The sequence below is a fragment of the Zootoca vivipara genome, chromosome 5 (genome assembly GCF_965207765.1).
Source record: "Zootoca vivipara chromosome 5, rZooViv2.hap1.1, whole genome shotgun sequence".
Lineage (NCBI taxonomy): Eukaryota > Metazoa > Chordata > Lepidosauria > Squamata > Lacertidae > Zootoca > Zootoca vivipara.
In genome coordinates this window covers 94951321-94973325 of record NC_142588.1, presented here as the reverse complement: position 1 = coordinate 94973325, position 22005 = coordinate 94951321, and the positions used below count along the sequence as shown (strand labels likewise).

At 48.3% G+C, this 22005-nt stretch overlaps 1 long non-coding RNA gene across 1 annotated transcript; it reads left to right on the top strand.

Annotated features, from left to right (window-relative positions):
• Nucleotides 1–16594: 16594 nt before the first annotated feature.
• On the top strand, nucleotides 16595–19370 carry LOC148685819 (uncharacterized). Its single transcript, XR_015950080.1, has 5 exons — nucleotides 16595–16712; nucleotides 16813–16875; nucleotides 17891–18008; nucleotides 18252–18322; nucleotides 18883–19370. It is a non-coding gene; the product is annotated as an uncharacterized LOC148685819 (long non-coding RNA).
• Nucleotides 19371–22005: the final 2635 nt, after the last annotated feature.

The window sequence follows — 22005 nt, the reverse complement described above, 5'->3', positions numbered from 1 at the left end:
TGTCGTCCCCTTCTCCTAGTGCCCTCAATCTTTCCCAACATCAGGGTCTTTTCCAGGGAGTCTTCTCTTCTCAACAAACATCTAATATCACAGATTAAAAACTTCCCTAAACAAGGCTGCCTTTAGGTGTTTTAAATGTCAGGTAGTTGTTTATCTCTCTGACCTCTGATGGGAGGGTGTTACACAGGGCAGTTGCCACTATCGAGAAGGCCCTCTGCCTGGTTCCCTGTAGCTTTGCTTCTCGCCGTGAAGGAACCGCCAGAAGGCCCTCGGCGCTGGATCTCAGTGTCCGGGCGGAACGATGGGGGTGGAGACGCTCCTTCAGGTATACTGAACTGAGGCCGTTTAGGGCTCTAAAGACCAGCCAACATTTCAGCTCCTCGCATCAGCTCCAGCCAGTAGGCCAGTGTTAGCATCCTACGTTCGTAAGTGCTGGCCCAGGCACAGGTGGCACCAAACTTGGAGAAGTCTGCTTGCATTGGCCCCCAACAAAAGCACGCTTCTAAGCACCCAGCACTATTCATAATGCGAAACTCATCAGAGCAAGCAACGGGACTCAATTTCCATTGTCTGTGCTCCGTAAGTGTAATAAGATGTTTGCTCAGCCAGGGTGGGGAAACAGCTCTTCTAAATAAAGCCTTCATTTGAAATGCAGCGAATGTCAGAGAGGTTTGCCTTCCCTGCAAATGGAGTTCTTTGCACAGGGAGCTGATGAATATTTAAACCTCTCCTCCTCACATTAGACAGTTCCCTTCCATAAAAAAACAAATATCTGTCTTGTTAAGGAGCAGAATCATTTGCTCCCTCCTTGCATCCCAAATGAGCCCAGAGAGAGAGAGAGAGAGAGAGAATTTGAGGGAACTCTTCCCAAACCTTTCCCATTTCCCCAAGACAGCTGTGTTTGACTGCTGATGGGTCCCTCGGCCCTGACTGCTAAGTCAGTAGGATTCTCCAGAGGCCAGCAGAACATGGATGGGCTTTAAGGAGAGCTGCAAGCTTTAATCGGTATGGTAGATTTTTACGAAGAAAAGATTTAGGTCAAAGCCCACTTGAACATCCTTCTGCATAAGATAACACAAGAGCACAAATTTCCTCTTGTTACCAGGTGTCCCCATTTCCTGGGGACAGTCCCCGGATTTACAAGTCAGTCCCCTGACAAATTCCATCTATTTAGTAGGAAGTTGAAAAGTGTCCTCGAATTCATTGAAAAAACATGTGGTAATCTTACTCTTGTGGGAAGCTTTATCTTCTTCTTTGGCGATCCCTCGTAGCCGAGGAAGATTGTCTTCTATAAAAATGGTTTTAACAGTGACTCCGTAAGTGACTCTGGAGGCCAATTCTGGATCCACACGTCCTTCCACAGTGGGGACATAGGTTTCTGGGCGGGAGTGGATTTGCCAAGCGTGTCTTCCTCTTAGCATGTTTCTCCCTTGCGTCCTGAGTTTGAGTGTCTTCAAAGCACATGACACCTTTGGTAAAGGCTCTTCTCCAATTGAAGCACTAACAGACAAGTGGGGGAGAGGATGGAACCCTGAGGCACCCCACAAGTAAGAGCCCAGGGGTCTGAACACTCATCCCCCCCCACTTTCTGAACACGGCCCAGGAGGAAGGAGCGGAACCACTGTATAACAGTGCCCCCAGCTCCCAGCCTCAGACGGTCCAGAAGGATTTTGTGGTTGATGGTGTCATAAGCCGCCGAGAGATCCAGCAGAACTAGGAAACAGGTCTCACCTTTGTCCCTCGCCCGCTAGAGATCATCGACCAGCATGACCAAGGCAGTTTCTGTTTAGGGAAGTTTTCAATGTTTGATGTTTTATATTATTGTGTTTTTAATATTCTGTTGGGAGCTGCCCAAAGTATAAGTAAATAATACCAAACCAAAATTCTTTATTGTGGCTATAAGCCCACACAGCAAAAGAACATCATCGGACCGGCACATAAATATAACCAAAAAACATAAAAGTACAATAAAACACAAGGCAAAAGAAAAAGGAAAAGTATCTGTGCCCTAGAAGGAATTGAGTAATTTTTTTGTAAAAATTCACTAGTCATATAATATACCAGTTCGTCTCTTGTATGAGAGAAACCTTGCTACCTGTAGGGTTCTGTCTGGGTCATTGTCTTGCAAGGCAATTGCAAGGTGTGATTCTGCAGGTTTGCCTGCCATTTCCTGGATTATAGGTTTCAGGATGTTTACCCGAGCCGCGCTGTACAGAGGGCATTTAAACATTATATGGTGGAGGGATTCTAACGACTTTTTTGTCGCTACAGAGTGCAGAAACTTGTCCCTTGAAAAATCTGTGTCTCAAAACGTTAGACAGAAAAGCACTAAATCTCGCTTTGATAAACACAAACCTGTGCGAGGCGATAGAAAGGGAGGATAGGTATGATGGAACCTGATAAGTTGGTGTAATACCGATATTCATCGGCGAGCAGACCCCTCCACCCGTCGTTAGGTTATATTGCAACTCAGCATCGTCCAGCTTTTGTTTAATAAGTCTTTTGGCTGCAGCAAGGTCTAGATTTATGGAGTCTGACGGAGAGATCCCATAAAATAAGAGTTTGGCGTGGATTTTATTGGACCATGGGCTGAAGGTAAATAATAATAATAATAATAATCAGGGGCGTAGCCAGGATCAAAACTAGGGGGGGAGCCATGGTCGTTCAGGGGCGGGGCCAAGGCACGGGAGGGGAGGGGCCACAAAGTGGGGACGTGGGCGGGGCTACAGGGCCAGCGGGCCCGCCGACATCATGGCAGTGGCGGCGGCGGCAGCGGCGACCTTGTGCTTCTGGGGCTGGCAGCGTCGGCGGCTACCCTGCTTGGCTGGAGAGGACGGGAGGGTCGGGCAGGCGAGAGGGGGTGGCAGGGCGGGCGAGGGCGAGGCAAGGCACGACCACAGTCACAACGGCTCCGAGGCGTTGCTGCATATCAGCATAATATTTCAACCATGTCGTGGGTTCAAGCCCCACCTTGGGGAAAAATTCCTGCATTGCAGGGGTTTGGACTAGATGACCCTTGTGGTCCCTTCCGACTACAATTCTATGATTCTATTGATATATAACCATAGCATATGCATCATTCTGCTTTCTTGAATTGTCCTAGGCATAGCAGCCAACTCCTAGAGGCCTAGGTGCCCCCCCCATTACTGGTAAATACTGTATGTGAAGGAGTCACCCCCCCATGTTGATGGGCTTTCTATGTGGGGCTTATCAGCCCCCCCCCCCAGTATTTTATTAAGGATGGAAGAGGGAGGGAAGGAAGGAAGAAATAGAGAGAGGGATAACTCACATTTGTGGGTGCCTCTGGGTGACGCTGTGATGCTGGAACTCTGCAGCAAGAGGAAGGAGCCTTGTAAGCAGCTTTCTCTCTGCTTGATTTACAGCAGGCACGTCCAACAGGTAGATTGTGATCTACCAGTAGATCACTGGATGTCTGTGGTAGATCAATGCTAGATCACTGGCACCCCTAAAAAAAGGTCACCCAAAATTTTCCTCCTCCCTAAAAAAAAGCTGAACTATGACCTGAAGCCCTAAACAAAAATGGGCCTGCCTCCCTCCTAAAAGAAGCTCAACAAGTTTGACCTAAACCCCCCAAAACAGGGCTCCCCTTCCTTAAAAAAAACTCAACAGCTTTGACCTGAAACCCCCAAATGGGGGTAGATCACTCCCAGTTTTTAACTCTGTGAGTAGATCAGAGTCTCTTGGGAGGTGGCCACCCCTGATTTACAGTATACAGATGCAGGAGGAGGGGCAGACTGGAACACCACTGTTTTTTATAAACATCACTGTGTCCATCAAAGCTACAACCTCCCCTTTTCTTATTCACTTCCTTTTAGCCTTGCAGAGCCACCTTAGTCAAATTGAATCCTCTGCACCTCATTAAATCGCCAATAGAACTCTTAATGTGATCCCTGAATGCTCATTAACAACTCCCACTGAAGAACAATAGGGTGAAGTGGTGAGCTATCACATCTTGCCTGGGGATATCTGCTCCATTGTCTTAACTGCTTAACTACCAGTAGCCACTTTGCTTTATTTATTTGATGTGTTTTTGTTACAGCTGTGTTCCCGCCCCCGCCCCCCCCAGCAAGCGGAGACCGAGCTGCTCTTGCCAAAGCAAAGCCCTTTCCACTTCAGTTTTTGGAGGGGAAAAGTGCTGGTTATGGTCTGTAAAATACATTAATTTTTTGCTTCGGGGGGGGCAGCTGCCCCACTGCCCCCCTGTCTACGCCCATGATAATAATAATAATCATATCACCATTGTCAGCCCTGCTCCAGTGTGTGCTGCCTTGTTACAGTTCCACAGTATTTTGAGGAATAGCATTCCCAGGTGCTGCTTGCCTGTAGGCTTGTGAAGTTTGAGAAGGCTGACTAGAAATGTGACTAGAAATGAGAGCTGAGAGCTGGTTATTTCCGACTGGAAGGGGTCTTGCAGGGCATGGAAGAGCTGTTGGTAGATGGATCTTTTGAGACAGATCTCCTGCTCCGGGAAGCTCCAAATACACACATATATTTGTCTTCTATCAGCACTGACAGGAGGTGGGGTGGTGAATGTTGCAAGCTGCATCGAGTCCCCACGGATCTGTAAAATGGCCGGTAAGATTGGAGCAATGCACACGCCGTAAAAGAGAGAAATGGGTTTTGTTGGCAGGCACAGCTGTACGGTGCACCAATGAAAAAAGCTCAGAAGTTTGCTTCTTTTTAAAAATAATTTTTATTGGCTTTTCAGCACAGGGCACACAAAATGAAAAACACGGAGCAGAAGAAATAAATCTCACCTGAACACAAGGAAGCACAGAACTCATTGTAGCCAAAGATAGGGGAAGCAAATCCAAGGGAACGGAAAGTACAGCTCTTATCACGAGGACCCATTGCATTCCATGTCTCAGAAGCATCCCTCTTTCAAAATCTGAGCTGCACAAAATGTTGTTGTTGTTGTTGTTGTTGTTGTTGTTGTTGTTGTTTAGTCGTTTAGTCGTGTACGACTCTTCGTGACCCCATCGACCAGAGCATGTTACTCTTAAAAATTTTTTTTTTAAAAAAAGTTTTCAACAAAAGTAACAAAAGTAAAAATAAAAAACCCATAACAACTACTACAACAACAACAAACTAAGAAAAATATTCACAAAACAATATCAAATCCATAAAATGGGATTCTCTGAATCCCGTTACCCCCCTCCCCCGGTTCCTTCAATTTTCTTTTCAACTGCATATCATTTCTATTCCAAATTACTTTTTCCCCTCAAATTTCCTTTACTATCTCTAAAATTACAAGTGTTCTTAAAATCCTGCCAATATATTAACCTGTTTACAATACTTTTGCAAATACCTAGTAAGCATTTCCCATTCTTTTTTAATTTTTTTGTCATCTTGATTTCTGAGCTTTCCGTTTAGTTTTGCCATTTCAGCCTAGTCCACTAACTTGGTTTGCCAATCTTCTTTGGCTGGGACGGCTTCCTCTTTCCATCTTTGGGCTCACAGTATCTGGGCTGCCGTTGTAGCATTAAAAACCTTACTCTCATACAGAAAAGCATTAATGTTTCCATTTAGGATTAGTTGAATTAAGAACAGGCATACCGCTCACATTCTACATTAGCTCTCCACCCACGTAATTCACCTTCATGCCGTTCCTCAACAATTTAGATCAGGGGTCAGCAAACTTTCAGCCGTGAGACAGTCCACTGTCCCTCAGACCTTGTGGTGGGCCAGACTATATTTTTTTGGGTGGGTGGGTGGAATGAACACATTCCTATGCCCCACAAGTAACCCAGAGATGCATTTTAAATGAAAGCACACATTCTACTCATGTAAAAACACCAGGCAGGCCCCACAAATAACCCACAGGTGCATTTTAAATAAAAGGGCACATTCTATTCATGTAAAAACACGCTGATTCCAGGACTGTCCGCGGGCCGGATTGAGAAGGTGATTGGGCCGCATCCAGCCCCAGGGCCTTAGTTTGCCTACCCCTGATTTAGATTTTGCACAAATGGTAGCTGTCCAAAATTCAGCGCATATGCAGAACCTTGCGATGCACACTGTACAAAAATAAATTGCCCATAGTATCCTATTCACTTTTAAATTCACCTGAAAGTGCAAAACAATAGCAGTTCTGCGAGACTTCGCTGTGCCTTGAGCAAAAAAATGGTTGTCTGCACCATTTATGACGGAGTAAAGAAAAGTTTATGAGATTCCTGGAGGCACATTTAGTAAAGGCACTGCATGATCAGAGATCCCTTCTCAAGGGGGTGGGGGATCCAGTCTTTTAAGAAAACTGTCTTAAGAATACCTGCTTTTGAAAGTCTATTTTAATGGAAGCAATGTACCATCCAAAGATGAAGCAATGAAATAAAAGAAGCCATATCCAGCCCACTGGGGACCCAGGTGGCGCTGTGGTTAAACCACTGAGCCTAGGGCTTGCTGATCAGAAGGTCGGCGGTTCGAATCCCTGTGATGGGGTGAGCTCCCATTGCTCGGTCCCAGCTCCTGCCAACCTAGCAGTTTGAAAGCACGTCAAAATGCAAGTAGATAAATAGGAACCGCTACAGTGGGAAGGTAAACGGCGTTGCTCTGGTTCGCCAGAAGCGGCTTTGTCATGCTGGCCACATGACCTGGAAGCTATACGCTGGCTCCCTCGGCCAATAATGCGAGATGAGCGCGCAACCCCAGAGTCGGTCATGACTGGACCTAATGGTCAGGGGTCCCTTTACCTTTTTATCCAGCCCACTATCAAACCTTGTGCAGCATATTCAAAGCTCTGTGTTAGTAGCACACTTTGGTATGGGCAGGGATTTTGAAAACAAAATAATTGGCTTATTTGATCTCACGCACCTGTTAATTTCATAGGCATCTTCTTGCGCCATAATGGCAACGATAGGGAATATTGCTCTCCACTTCCAAGATTTAAACAGCAAAATAGGGGAGCTAAAAATGAAAAGGAGCAATGCAGTCCCCACTTGCAGCTCTAAGGTCTGAATACTATTAGAAACCAGCAGCTGTCTACCCTGCAGCAGCCTCGAGAGCAACACCCACCAAGACGTCTATTCCTCTGTTCGTCTTCACCCCGCAATCACAGACGCTCAGCCATCTTCTTTCTTCCTTGGCGGTCCCTTGTAGCCGAGTAATATTGTCTTCCATAAACACAGTTTTAACAATGTATGTAAGTGACTGTGGAGGCCAATTCTGGATCCTCACGTCCTTCCACAGTGGGGACATTGGTTTCCGGGCGGGAGTTGATCACGGTGAGGGTTTGCCAAGCGTGCCTTCCTCTTAGCACGTTTCTCTCTTGCGTCCTGAGTTCAAGTGTCTTCAAAGCCCATGACACCTTTGGTAAAGGTTGTTCTCCAATTGAAGCGCTTGCAGGCCAGTGTTTCCCAGTTGTCAGTGTTTATACTACATTTTTAAAGATTTGCCTTGAGGCAGTCTTTAAGCCTCTTTTGTTGACCACCAACATTACGCTTTCCATTTTTAAGTTCGGAATAGACCAGTCCAACTAATTTTATGTTGAAGAATCATTGCTTCAACACTGGTGATCTTTGCTTCTTGCAGTACACCGATATTAGTTCGCCTGTCTTCCCAAGTGATATGTAATAATTTTCGGAGACACCGTTGATGGAATCTTTTGAGGAGTTGGAGATGGCGTTTCGAAGTGGTCCATGTTTCACAAGCATACATTGAGTGATAGGCCAAGCCTTTCGTAAGCTTCTGCAAAGATCTTCAGGATGGTTTGGAGGTCATCCTCTGAGCGTGCGCACACTACGTTGTCATCAGCATACTGAAGCTCTATGACGGAAGTTACGGTAACCTAACTTTTTGCTTTCAACCTGCTCAGATTGAAGAGCTTTCCATCTGTTCGATATAGGATTTCTATTCTGGTGCAGAGTTTCCCTTTGAAAAAGTGTAGGATCATGGCAATGAAAATACAGTGGTACCACGGTTTACAAACACAATTGGTTCCGGAAGTCTGTACTTAACCTGAAGCGTACTTAACCTGATGCGAACTTTCCCATTGAAAGTAATGGAAAGTGGATTAATCCGTTCCAGATGGTCCGTGGAGTACTTAAACTGAAGCGAACTTTCCCATTGAAAGTAATGGAAAGTGGATTAACCCGAGGTATGAGTGTAATTGGTTCCGGAAGTCCGTACTTAACCTGAAGCGTATTTAACCTGAAGCGAACCTTCCCATTGAAAGTAATGGAAAGTGGATTAATCCGTTCCAGACAGGTCCGTGGAGTACTTAAACTGAAAATACTCAAACCGAGGCGTGTTTAAACCAAGGTATGACAGTGTTCTCGAAGCTACGAACATGAGTTTGACCAAACTGTGGGAGGCAGTGGAAGACAGGAGTGCCTGGCGTGCTATGGTCCATGGGGTCACGAAGAGTCGGACACGACTAAACGACCAAACAACAACATGACTACCGTATAATGAATAGAGTTGGGACAATAACACAACCCTATTTAACACCTGATCTCACTGTGAATGGTTCACTTTGGGAGCCATGGTTATCCCAAAGTAGGGTGCTGTACAAGAAAAGGTGACTCTCAACTTCAGGGCCAAAAGTTATCACCATCCATTGAACAACAATTTCCCATCACACATGATCCACAAGTACCGTAAGCAGCTTGAATTAGGGTATTACATAAATACAAATGTTTCACAGGGAATTCCATTTTTGAGGGAGGAAAGTGCTGCTTATAACTGAAGCCAGCTATAGATTCATCTCCTTAAGGGATTAATAATGCCATCCCATAAGCATGGAGGAATCGGGTTTCTATCAAGAGGGATAGAGGGAGATTTTATGTCTATCCTGTCCAAAATTAGGATGCAATCATCTGGTGCTTCTATCTTGCACTGATTCCAGTTAGTAGCTAAGGGGGAACGGCTATCTGACATAAAACTTTTAACTTCCGTTAAGAACATTTGCAAAGCTAAGCAGGGTCTGGCATGGTTTCAAATTGGACGGGAGACTGCATGTTGAAATTCCTGCATTGCAGGGGGTTGAATTAGATCAGGAGTCAGAAAACTTTTTCAGCAGGCGGCCAGCCCACTGTCCCTCAGACCTTGTGGCAGACTGGACTATATTTTGAAGGGAAAAAATGAACAAATTCTTATGCTCCGCAAATAACCCAGAGATACATTTTAATTAAAAGGACACATTCTACTCATGTGAAAACACACTGATTCCCGGACCGTCTGTAGGCCGGATTGAGAAGGTGATTGGGCCAGATCCAGTGCCTACCCATAGATTAGATTCTCCTTGGGATCCTTTCCAACTCTGCAATTTTATTATTCTAACTGTCTGATGGAGAATCGGCCTGCATTTGGAACGCTACATGCAGAGGATGATAAAAATGATGGAAACCAAGTCTGGAAAATGAGGAACAGTTGAAGGACTTGGGTATGTTTAGCTGGAGACTGAGAGGTGATCTGAGAGCAATCTTCAAATATCTGAAGGGTTGTTGGACGGAAGATGGTTCAAACTTCTTCTCTGCTGCTTTGAAGGAGAGAACTGAAACCAAAGGATTCAGAGGGCAAGAAAGGAGATTCCAATTAAACAGTAGGAAGGACTTTCTGACGGTAAGAGCTCTCAGAAGATGGTGGCTCTCCTTCCACGGAGGCTTTTAAACAGAAGTTGGGTGGCCACCTGTCGGGGATTATTTAGCTTGGATTCGTGCATCGCAGGGGGCTAGAGTAGATGACCATTGGGGTCCCTACCAACTCCACAATTCTGTGATTCTGCTCCTTCCCCTTCTCCAAGCTTCAGGTGCGCCCTCCTTCAGCACAGCCTGAGAGATAGCTACCGGTACCTGTTATGAGAATTATAAGGTCTAAGATATAAAACAAATGTTCATAAATGTACCAGGAAAACACATACATGAAGATATAAAGCACATGTCTGAAAACAGTATTGACTCTCCCATTTGACCTCAAATGTTTCGAAATGGGAAAACCTCCCCATTGTCTCTTTGCTCACAAATCCTGTCTTAAGGGCATATCTGTGTATGAATAGGGCGAGCCTGTGACTTGGATTCAGGAACTGAGTATTTCCCATCACAGAAAAGTAGCCAGACTGACCAGGTAAAAGCAATCAGTGACCATTATCAGGTACTCTGGCAAACAGGATTTCTGCTGTAGGCCGCCTCCTTCTGTAATGTATGTATGATGTTTCAGGGGGGTGGTCTTGGGTTACAGGGTGGGCAATTTCAAAAGTCTATGTAAGAGCTTGCACACCAATACCGTGTTTCCCTCTTTTTAAGACACCGTCTTATAACTTTTTTCCCCTCAAAAAACACAGGGTGGCTTACTTTCGGTGGGATGTCTTATTTTTTTATTACCGGTACGGTTTTTACGGTTCAGGGCGCTGGCTCAGGGCGCTGCTGGGCTGTCTTGAGTGCTCGGCGCTGCAGCAGCCCCCAGTTACGGGTGGCGGGGTGGCAGGCGTCTTTGGCCGGGCCAGGCAGAGGCCGCTGGCTCATGCGCTCCGCCCGCCGCTGCAGGGCGCTCCAAGCTCCTTGGCCGGGCCAGGCAAGGAAGAAGCAGTGAGCCCAGCGGTGGCGGCAAGCACGGAAGCGGCAGGGATGGCGGTGGACGAGAAGGCAGAGCGCGGGGCTGCAGCCAGCAAGGCGGGAGCGCGATCAGCTGTTAAGCGGAGCTCTTGGAGCGCCTCTTCATAGCTGATCGCGCTCCTGCAGTGCTGGCTGCATGGAGTGACTCTGTGAGTGGAGGTGCCTGTGGAGGTTGGTTTGCGCGGCACGGAAGTATGGCTTATTTTCGGGGTATGTCTTGTATTCCTCAAATACTTAAAAACCCTGCCATGGCTTACTTTATGACTACGTATTAAAAAGGGGGAAACAGGGTATTTTGGGTTCCTCCTGCCTCCTGTGTTGGTGTGGGGGGGGGAGCACCCTGTTGCAACGGTTAATAAAGATCAGGCTTACTAGCTGCTTTGCTTCTCAGTATTCTCTGGTTGGCCTCTGTTATTTTCTCCTACTGATAGAGAACCTACATAAGGACTCTATATGGGCTCTTGGGTACCCCATAAGGGAAAAGGAACAATTTTTTTCTTATAATACTACCATTAAAAGGGAATGTGTTTCTGCAGCAGTTACAAATAATGGGAGTGCTAAAGGCCATGGGCTAAAGAGAGAGCAATGGAACGAGGAAGTCTTCAAAACCTTGTCTCCATAAAGCAGATAATGTGAAAACATACCAGGCAGTTAAAGCTCCACCGTACATGTATTAGAGAGAAGCGACTTTTCCCCTGCTCAGGGAACTTGTAATTGACAAAAAATCCAAAGGCATGAAAAGGCAGCTTGAATTGGGGGGGGGGGAGCTACAGAGACATTGGATCCGGATCTGAGGCACCTCCTCACAAGGTGCTGTCAGGGCCGGCTCGTCGTAGACCCCCGGTGGCGCAGGGCACCATGGCGCCGGCCCGCCAGGAGGGCGCCGCGAGCTGCGCCCGCCCGCTGGCTGGCCGGTCCGCCGCGCAGCTGCGCGCGACGCCCACCTGCCCACCGCGCTGGGAAACGGGGCGGGAGGGCGGCAGAGAGATCGCGCTGTGCCTGCCCGCCCGCCCACCACGCAGCAGTGCCGCGCCCACCCGCCCACCGCGCCGGGAAACGGGGCGGAAGGGCGCCGGAGAGATCCGCCGCACCATGGCGACAGGGGCGCTTAAGACGGCGCTGGGTGCTGTGACATCTCCCATTTGCTCCCTGGTGTGACTGTGTTTTTTACTGCCTTCAGAAGTGGTTGCAGAGGCAACGTTCAGATAGAGGGAGAAATTCTACACCTTGCATTTAAGAACACAAAACATAAGAAGCGTCTGCTGAGTCAGTCAACTGGCTTATCTTGTCCCACATCCAGTTCCCACTGTGGCCAACCAGTCACCTGTGGGGCACCTGGAAGCAGGATCCGAGCACAAGAGCAACTCTCCCCTCCTGTGCTTCCCAGCAATTGGCTTCAGAAGGCATTGCTGCCTCTGACTGTGGAGGCAGAGCAGGCCCATCCTGGCCAGCAGTAGCCACCGATAGCCCTCTCCTCCTCCATGAATTTGTCTAATCCTCTTTTAAAGGCATCCGTGTTGGTGGTTGGCACAGCCTCCTGCAGTAATGAGTTCCACAGTTTAACTGCACGCTGCATGAAGAAGCCCGCCTCTGGACTTTGCAGTGCAGTTCTCCAGCCAAGTAATGCAGAAAGGTAAAGGGACCCCTGACCATTAGGTCCAGTCGTGAGCGACTCGGGGGTTGCGGCGCTCACCTCGCATTATTGGCCGAGGAAGCCGGCGTACAGCTTCCAGGTCATGTGGCCAGCATGACAAAGCCGCTTCTGGCGAACCAGAGCAGCGCACGGAAACGCCGTTTACCTTCCCACTGGAGCAGTACCTATTTATCTACTTGCACTTTGACGTGCTTTCGAACTGCTAGATTGGCAGGAGCTGGGACCGAGCAACGGGAGCTCACCCCGCCGCGGGGATTCGAACCGCCAGCCTTCTGATCCGCAAGCCCTAGGCTCTGTGGTTTAACCCACAGCGTCACCCAAGTAATGCATACAGGAATGTATATACCAGGGCAAACTGTGCATAAAAATGCAAATATTAGTCAAAATAGCGCACAAAAACGTATCCTATGAGGGGGATTTGCTTTGCAAAAATGTGTCTATAGGAAGATTTGTGCACTAAAAGCGGAATAATTATTTTTTAAAAATAAATTGCAAACTTGCGTGAACTGGGATACCTGAACTGGGGATTTAAAAAATGAGAAGTCGGGAGAAACCATCCTTTGCAGGATTTTCCCTCCCCAAGTGGCCCCAGCTGAATGAGCCATTTGCTCATTTGCCTCCCACGCCTGGCTTTGCATCACTTCAGCTAATGACCAAAGACTCTCTGTTCTCCATTGGACTGTGTGTGCATATCGCTAATACATTTTGGAACTGGTTTGGCTCACAGCCCAAAGATTACCCAGCCAAACCGTTCAGCTGCCTTTCCCAGGTTTGCATAATGTTTGGCGTTCTGAAGGGGGGAGGGAGAGAAGAGCTTTTAGGCCAGTAGCTCCCACACTCTTCTGGGCTGCCTCCTCCTTGTTTCCACAAACCCACCCACCCCCAGTGCCCCTTACCCTTCAAAAAGCATTATTCTGAATAGCAGATGGCACAACCCACTCAGGAAAATACTGACACAATAGAATTCAAAATGGGAACAATGAATCCTACATTGGTTCAAAGTCCCATTAAAACCATTTAGTTGAATTAATTCAATGAATCTGATGAACTTGATCCAGTGATGCCAGCTTTCCAAAGCAGGCATCCCCAAACTTCAGCCCTCCAGATGTTTTGGACTACAATTCCCATCTTCCCTGACCACTGGTCCTGTTAGCTAGGGATCATGGGAGTTGTAGGCCAAAACATCTGGAGGGCCGCAGTTTGGGGATGCCTGTTCCAAAGTCTGGGAGTCGTTTACATTGACAAGCACCAAACTTGGTGGCTGATGGAGGGACCTCCCCCCACCAGCCCCCTCCCCTGTCTGGTACATCAAAGGTAGGGTCGCTGTTGGGCTTTTGAGGGGCAAATTGTTGAGCTGTTTTTGAGAAAGTTGCTAGCCTTTTTTGGGGGGGGAATAGTTCAGATGTATGGCAACCCTATTCAAATGGCAGTTGTCAGGACAGAGCCAATTTGCCTAACCCGGACTCTTTCTCTAAGCGATGGCTTTGGCTGACTAGCTAAGTGCCACGATCGGCATAACCCAAAAGATTGCTCTGTGCTATAGACTGAATGCTAGATAGGAGGAGATTCGCCCGAGTGGTGGGAGAGAGCTGAACTGGAAGCAGGCTGGAAGCTGGAGACACAGAGGCCCACTTGCTCGGGGCTGGATCCCAAGCTGTGACTGAATGAGACGCAAGATCTGCTGTGCCGTGGTGTTAATGTATGCTCAGGTTGTACATATGTGTAGCGCCACCCACATCCCTTTCACTAAGCCTCTTGGGCTTGCCGACTGGTTGGTGGTTCATATCCCTGTGACGGAGTGAGCTCCCGCTGCTCTGTCTCAGCTCCTGCCAAGCTAGCGGTTCGAAAGCACACCAGTGCAAGTAGATAAATAGGTAAGGTAAGGTAAGTTAAACAGCTCTGGTTTCCTTTACAGTGTCCCGCTGTGCCAGAAGTGTTTTAGTCCTGCTGGCCACGTGACCCGGAAAACTGTCTGTGGACAAATGCCAGCTCCCTTGGCCTGAAAGTGAGATGAGCGCTGCAACACAGAAGTCGCCTTTGACTGGACTTAACCGTCCAGGGGTCCTTTACCTTTTTACTTTAGGGTTAATTAAGTTAGCTGGTTAGTTAATTCAAGACCAGAAGTCCCTGGCCTCTCCCTCTTCCCTTGGCAGACTGCCCTGGAATAAAGGGGCTGGCATCTTGGGCCACCCCCTTCATGGATCACTGCCTTGTCGTGGCGAAGGGGCTTAAATAACTTAGAGAAGTTATGTTTTGACCAAACGTGATCCACCTGGAGAAGGAATTGGCAAGCCACTCCAGTATCCCTGCCAAGAAAACTCTATGGACAAAGACAACAGGCATATAAAAGTTATGACGCTGGAAGATGAGCCCCTCAGGTCGGAAGGCGTCCAACATGCTACTGAGGAAGAGCGGAGGACAAGTACAAGTAGATTCAGAGCTGATGAAGCGGCTGGGCCAAAGCCGAAAGGTCGCTCAGTTGCGGATATGCCTGGAAGCGAAAGGAAAGTCCGATGCTGTCAAGAAAAATATTGCATAGGAACCTGGAATGTAAGAACCATGAACAATGGTAAGCTGGATGTGGTGAAAAATGAGATGGCAAGAATAAATATTGACATCCTGGGCATCAGTGAACTAAAATGGAAGGGAATGGGTGAATTCACAGCTCGGGTGACTATCATATCTACTACTGTGGGCAATATCTGTGGGACTATCATATCTACTACCTGCAATGCAGGAATAGGCAGCTGCCCCATACAGGGACCGAACCTGCAACCTTGGGGTTATCAGAACCATGCGGTTTAGTCCTGCTGGCCACATGACCTGGAAAGCTGTCTGTGGACAAACGCCGGCTCCCTCGGCCTGAAAGTGAGATGAGTGCCGCAACCCCTTAGTCGCCTTTGACTGGACTTAGCCGTCCAGGGGTCCTTTACCTTTTTACCTTTACCTTTGTTCTAAGAAAAAGACCTGCTCCTTTTCCCGTCTAGAATCCTTAAGTAGGTTCCCTATTGGTAGGAGAAAATAACAGAGGCCAACCAGAGAATATTGAGAAGCAAAGCGGCTAGGAAGCCTGATCTTTATTGAACTGTTGCAAGAGTTTCCCCACTCACCCCACACAGGAGGGAGGAGGAACCCTGAACAATGGTGTCAAGCCCTTATATAGACTTTCGAAATTGCCCACCCTGTGGCCCAAGACCACCCCCGAAACATCGCCACAGAAGGAGGCGGTCTCCAGCAGAAATCCTGCCTGCCAGGATACCTGATAATGGTCACTGACTACATTACCTGGGCAGCCTGGCCAGATTTCTGCCCTTGCAGTGTTGTCTATTAAACAGGGACTTTTCTAGATTGTCTCTTAAAGAAAGGAGTCGATGGTCGGTCTGGTGCAGAAGTTAGCTTGCTCCTCTTCAGCTAAAGAACCTCAGAGGAATATTCCTAGGAAGCTGCCATGGACACAGTCAGTCCGGTGAACCATCAACCTCAGCATCGCCTGCACTGATCGGCAGCAGTTCTCCAGGGTTTCAGATGGGAGGGACATTCCCACCCCCCAGAGATGCAACCCAGGGCGGAAATTCTGAATGCAAAGTTGATGGTCCAATCCTGTGCTATGGAGACCCCTAGCCTGCCTGGAAGGATGTGGGGATGGTTCAGGTGTGTGTGTGGGGGGGTTGCCACGGTGACAAGGGGATCCGGTGCTTAAGGCGCCTGTTCAGATGCTGCAACAGGGTGGTCCCCCAGCAAGGCCCGGAGCAGCATGTGGAGCCAGGTGAGCAAGTGGCCCTCCTTTGGGGGACAGAGGAGGGCAGGAATGGGCATGGGGGGGTCAGCTAGTCAAAAGATGCAAAGAGCCAGATGGCTGGATCCGACCCAAGGTCCATCTGGGCCAGCGCCTGGAAACCCAACCTCCCCCAGCGGCCAACCCATTTTGTGGAGTCCAATGGAGGAAGCAGGGGGCTGGCCTGGGGGGCATGGCTGGGGGGGGCAGTTGTCAGCGGGAGGGGCACCTTCCCTGGGGAGCCACATTCTGGGGGAAGGAGGCCAGGATTGCCCCCCCCCCCAGGCATGGGGTGTCCCACCAGTCTAGTAGGACTTGGAATCCAGGAGAAAACTCTTGGAATAGCCTTGCCAGGGGCTCAGGGACAAACCCACCTCTTCCCATGGCCTTCTCTTTGCAGTTCTGCAAAGGGGGAGGAACCCACAAAGGCGAGAAACCATATGAGTGTCCAGAGTGTGAGAAGTGGGGTCCTTGGGGTGGATGGGGTTGTGGGGCTGGTGGGGGGAGGAACTTCAGGGGGAGCTACGGGTGGGGAAGAGCAGGCGGGAGGGAGAAGAGGGCAAGGGAGACTGGGAGGAGGCAGCGTCGAACCCTCTCCCCTTCATCTCTGCAGCATCATGAGACCACATTTCAGCAGAGATATGCTCCGTGTGCCATCCTTCACAGGACCCTGGAGGCCGTTCTTGGGGGCCCACAAAAGGAGGAGGACAGAGAGGTCCTTGGCTTGGACTTCCCTTTGCACAGCTCTCTCTTCTTCTTCAGCCACATGCAGAATCGAACCCAGCACTCAGCTTCTTTTCTCTCTTTTCCCGCAGGAACTGAAGCGCCACTTCCTGATGGAAGCCCCCAATCCAGGCATCTTCCTCCCGCTGCTCAGTGTAAGTGTCCCGATGGCCCTTTTGCGCTCCCCCCAACTTGCTGGGGGCTCAGGCTCTTGAGCCTGCCCTGCCTGCTGCTTTGGCCCCAACTGGCCCCAACTGAGACGCTCTTTCCTCCCGCAGGACCTCCGAGGATACGCCCTTGGCGAAAGTGGGGAGGCATTTCTCTGCTGCTGGCCATGGCGCGGAGATTCCCCCAACTCAGAGTAAATACCTCGCCTTCTTCACTTCATTTCTCTGGTTGCTTCCACCCCCGCAAGACCACACACCCCAGTGACTTTTAATGCAGATGATACGCGGTGTGTCCCTGGGGGCCAGGATGAGGCCAGAGGCTTTTCCTGCTCCCTTTCCTGCTGCTGCTGATAATGGTGCTGCCCTTCAACCTCTGCCCAGGATGCTGCAGGGTCCAGGGAGGTCCTCTGGGACAAGGGATTGGGCCCAAGGCAGAGGGAGGCCCGTCTTTCCTGGCTTGGCGCTGCTTCTGTGCTCTCTTGCACCAATTCAGGGTGGATTTCGTAGTATCATTTGACCCAGATTTTTCTTTCCTCTGCAGATGATAGTAATTTGGCCAGACCTGGCCTGCTTCCAGCGGAGACCCAAAGATCTCCCTTGTCCCTTGTTTGCTTTCAGGCCTGTACCCAAGACTCCCCTCTCAGGTCTTCTTGCAGTTGGTCGCTGTTCCGCCGTCAGAAATCGGAGCTGCTCCATTGAAGGGAAGCGCTGTGCTTGCGATGTCCATGTCTTCCACCTTCCCCTCTCTCGCGCCCTTATTAGGGCTCTTCGGGGGGGAAAGGAGGTCCAAAAGGGACAGCTGCCAGGTCGCCAAGGCTTCAGGTCGCTCTACCTGAAGTTTCGGGGGGCTGCGCGCTCTGCAACCCCCCCCAGGACCCTTCAAGGATTGGGAGAAAATATCCCCCGCTGCCGCCGGCGCTCGCGACCAACACGGAAGTGAGGGGCTCTTGTAGAATTCCAGCCAGGACAGACTCTACCTCTCTTCTCTCTTCTTTTTCCACAGGAACTGAAGCGGCACTTCCAGCGCCTGCTGGGGGGTCTCCCCTTCGGACATGGGCAGCGCAATCGGCCACACAACTTTCCAGGCCATCCTAGAAGAAAAGAATGAGGAGGACAGGGAGGTACGGACTTAGTCTTGACTTCTTTTGACTTTTTTGTCCCAGGTCATTGAGAGCTGCCAGGAAGTTGCGCTGAGAGGCTTCAGGACCATTCAGACATCCGAGCATCTGGCTGCAGAAGCCATTCTGGTTGTGTGAGGGACCCCCGCAGGGAGGTGGGTGGGTGGGAGGGTCAGGGATCGGCAAGCCAAGCTTGGCGTTTGGTTGGGGCCGTCTTCCTGACTTTTCTCCTCTGTTCTCTTCCAGAACATCTGGGATGACTTTAACAAGTGGCCCCTAGTCCTTGACTTGGCCCTGGAGGCCCTTTTCCAACGGAGGTGAGTTGTGTCTTTTGAATGGACGTGGACGTGGTTGTGGTGGAGAGAAGCTCAGGGTGGGAAGAGCAGGCAGGAGGGGGCAAGGGGGACTCGGAGGGGCAGCGTCTAAGCCTCTCCCCTCCATCTCTCCAGCTTCATGAGGCCAAACGTCTCCGACCTCTGCAGTGCAATAGTCTCCAGGACGTTGGAGGAAGGAAAGGACATGGACAGGAAGATTTGTCGTTAATTTTAACTTCTCATGGCTCTTTCTTCTTCCTCACACACTTCCACAATTGCACCCAGGACCCAAAATCTCTTCTCTCTTTCCCTCCTTGCCCTCAGTGGACCTGCTGCCTTGAACAGAATTGAAGTGGCACTTTCATCATCTGCCCCCATGTGGGAAGAGATTCAATCAGAGGTTGAGTCTCAATTCCCACCAAAGAATGGATAGAGGCGAAAAACCCTATGCCTGATGGCATCGGAGATGATAAAGGGATGCTAGGGACTCTGTGGTGGGGGCAATGGAGGGCCACTTTGGCCCAGTCTGGCCCCTGACTCTGAGACGCTCTTTCTTCCCACAGTACCGCCGATGTTACCCCGCCTAGAGGAAAGTGGGGAGCCAAAAAACCTTGGATCCAGCAGCATCTCTTCGGTGCAGGCCTTTGCCTGAAGGTCCCCCCATCTCAGAGCAGGTAACTCTCCTTTGTGGATTCTGTCTTTTGAACACTTCCTCTCGCCAAGAGGCTCCCAAGGCTACTCATCCTCTGCAGTTGATAACGGACCTAACTGAAAAAACGGCTTACTCTCCTGAAGACATCAGAGAATTCTAGAATGTTGGAATGTTCAGGGTGGCAGGAGAGGATAGATTGTTTATTAATATCCTTCCTAACTTGTCCTAGCAAGTTCCTTCACTTAGCAGAGTGCATTTCCCTTTTGTTGTTGTTTAATCATTTAGACCAGAGCACGCAAGGCACTCCCGTCTTCCACTGCGTCCCACAGTTTCGTCAAATTCATGTTGTTAGTTTCAAGAATATTGTCCAACCATCTTGTCCTCTGTCATCCCCTTCTCCTAGTGCCCTCCATCTTTCCCAACATCAGGGTCTTTTCCAGAGAGTCTTCTCTTCTCACGAGGTGGCCAAAGTATTGGAGCCTCAGCTTCAGGATCTGTACTTCCAGTGAGCACTCAGGGCTGATTTCCTTCAGAATGGAGAGGTTTGATCTTCTTGCAGTCCATGGGACTCTCAATAGTCTCCTCCAGCACCATAATTCAAAAGTATAAATTCTTCAGCGATCAGCCTTCTTGATGGTCCAGCTCTCTCTTCCATACATCACTACTGGGAAAACCAAAGCTTTAACTATATTGACCTTTGTCGGCAAGGTGATGTCTCTGCTTTTTAAGATGCTGTCTAGGTTTGTCATTGCTTTTCTCCCAAGAAGCAGGCGTCTTTTAATTTCATGACTGCTGTCACCATCTGCAGTGATCATAGAACCCTAGAAAGTAAAATCTCTCACTGCCTCCATTTCTTCCCCTTCTATTTGCCAGGGTGTGATTGGACCAGTGGCCATGATCTTAGTTTTTTTGATGTTGAGGCATTCCCCTTTACACAGCAGAAAACTAGTCATGTGAGTTTCTTAAGACAGCACGCAATTCAATCTGGCTTGTCCAGATTGAAATGTATTGTACAGGGGCGTACCCAGGATCAAAACTAGGGGGGGGGCAAGGGGCGGGGCCAAGGCATGGGAGGGGAGGGGCCACAAAGTGGGAATGTGGGTGGGGCTACAGAGCCCAGGTGAAATCAAAATAAACAGTAAAAACTACAGCAAACTGATCACATATTTTAGGAAGGGGTCCCCAGAGTTGTTGACCTTAGGGAACTGACACCACACTTGCGTATTATACCCCAGAGGACAGGATCACACTTCAAAATGACCTTAACAGATTAGACAACTGGGCCAAAGCAAACAAGATGAATTTTAACAAGGAGAAATGTAAAGTACTACACTTGGGCAAAAAAAAAATGAAAGGCACAAATACAGGATGGGAGACACCTGGCTTGAGAGCAGTACATGTGAAAATGATCTAGGAGTCCTGGTAGACCACAAACTTGACATGAGTCAGCAGTGTGATGCAGCAGCTAATAAAGCCAATGCAATTCTGGGCTGTATCAATAGGAGTATAGCGTCTAGATCAAGGGAAGTAATAGTACCACTGTATTCTGCTCTGGTCAGACCTCACCTGGAGTACTGTGTCCAGTTCTGGGCACCACAGTTCAAGAAGGATACTGACAAGCTGGAACGTGTCCAGAAGAGGGCAACCAAAATGGTCAAAGGCTTGGAAACAATGCCTTATGAGGAACGGCTTAGGGAGCTGGGTATGTTTAGCCTGGAGAAGAGAAGGTTAAGGGGTGATATGATAGCCATGTTCAAATATATAAAAGGATATCATATAGAGGAGGGTGAAAGGTTGTTTTCTGTTGCTCCAGAGAAGCGGACACGGAGCAATGGATTAAAACTACAAGAAAGAAGATTCCACCTAAACATTAGGAAGAACTTCCTGACAGTATGAGCTGTTCGGCAGTGGAATTTGCTGCCAAGGAGTGTGGTGGAGTCTCCTCCTTTGGATGTTTTTAAGCGGAGGCTTGACAGCCATATGTCAAGAATGCTTTGATGGTGTTTCCTGCTTGGCAGGGGGTTGGACTGGATGGCCCTTGTGGTCTCTTCCAACTCTATGATTCTACATCAACTAAGAATGTGTTATCCCTTTGGTTGATATTTTCCTTCGATGGTCTTGAGTATTTCTTAAGTTGTCCTATTATTTTATTTTTTCCTTTTTTACTGTAATTCAAATCTCAAATGTTTAAGATGAGTAGAAAACATTTAAATACATTTAAAAAAACCCTTTCAGTATCCAGAATATACTCTCTTTACGTGCTTGCTCAAAAGTTAAGTTCCAACTTATGTTTGAATGAGATGGAAATAAATTGTTGGTTCTGGGTCACTATCACTTTTTGAAGGTACACATTAAAAGTGGATTATACATAAAAAGTCTTTAAAAAGCCTAAGGGAATGTGTGCACACGCACATGCATATATATAACATATATATGCCACCACTCAATTCACTCTACCACTTGAGCAAGAAAAACTTAAAGAACTGTAGGTTAATTTTGAATAGGGAGCTACTACTAGCTAACTCAATCACTATAGAGCAAGTTTTCAGCCTGTTTTCCACTTCCTCACCCCAACTCCTACCAAAGCATGTAGTATGACAGTGTAGTCTGGCCCATAGGATGAGCCCTGAGTTGTTAAATATATATAATCAACCCCCAGTTTCCAAATTAAATTTTACTAAGATTACAGCTGGAAATATAAATTATGAAGGAGAAAACAGATTGGTAGCATAAAAAAGAAACAGAACACATTACTATCTATGGTAATATTCCAATTCTACAGCAATTTACCTACAGCAATTTACAGCCCACTGAATTTGGCAGACTTACTTCTGAGTAGACATGTAGAGGATTGCCTAACATAGGCTACTTACAGCATAATCTTAAAAAGGATTCTCAAACTTTTTTTGTAGAAAGGAATGATCACACATGATGTTCAACAGGTGATATTATTTCCTAAGAAATACTGGTAATCCCCATGTTTAACTTGTGGAATCAGGGGAGAGGATTGATGGGAAAAAGGATTTTCAAATTA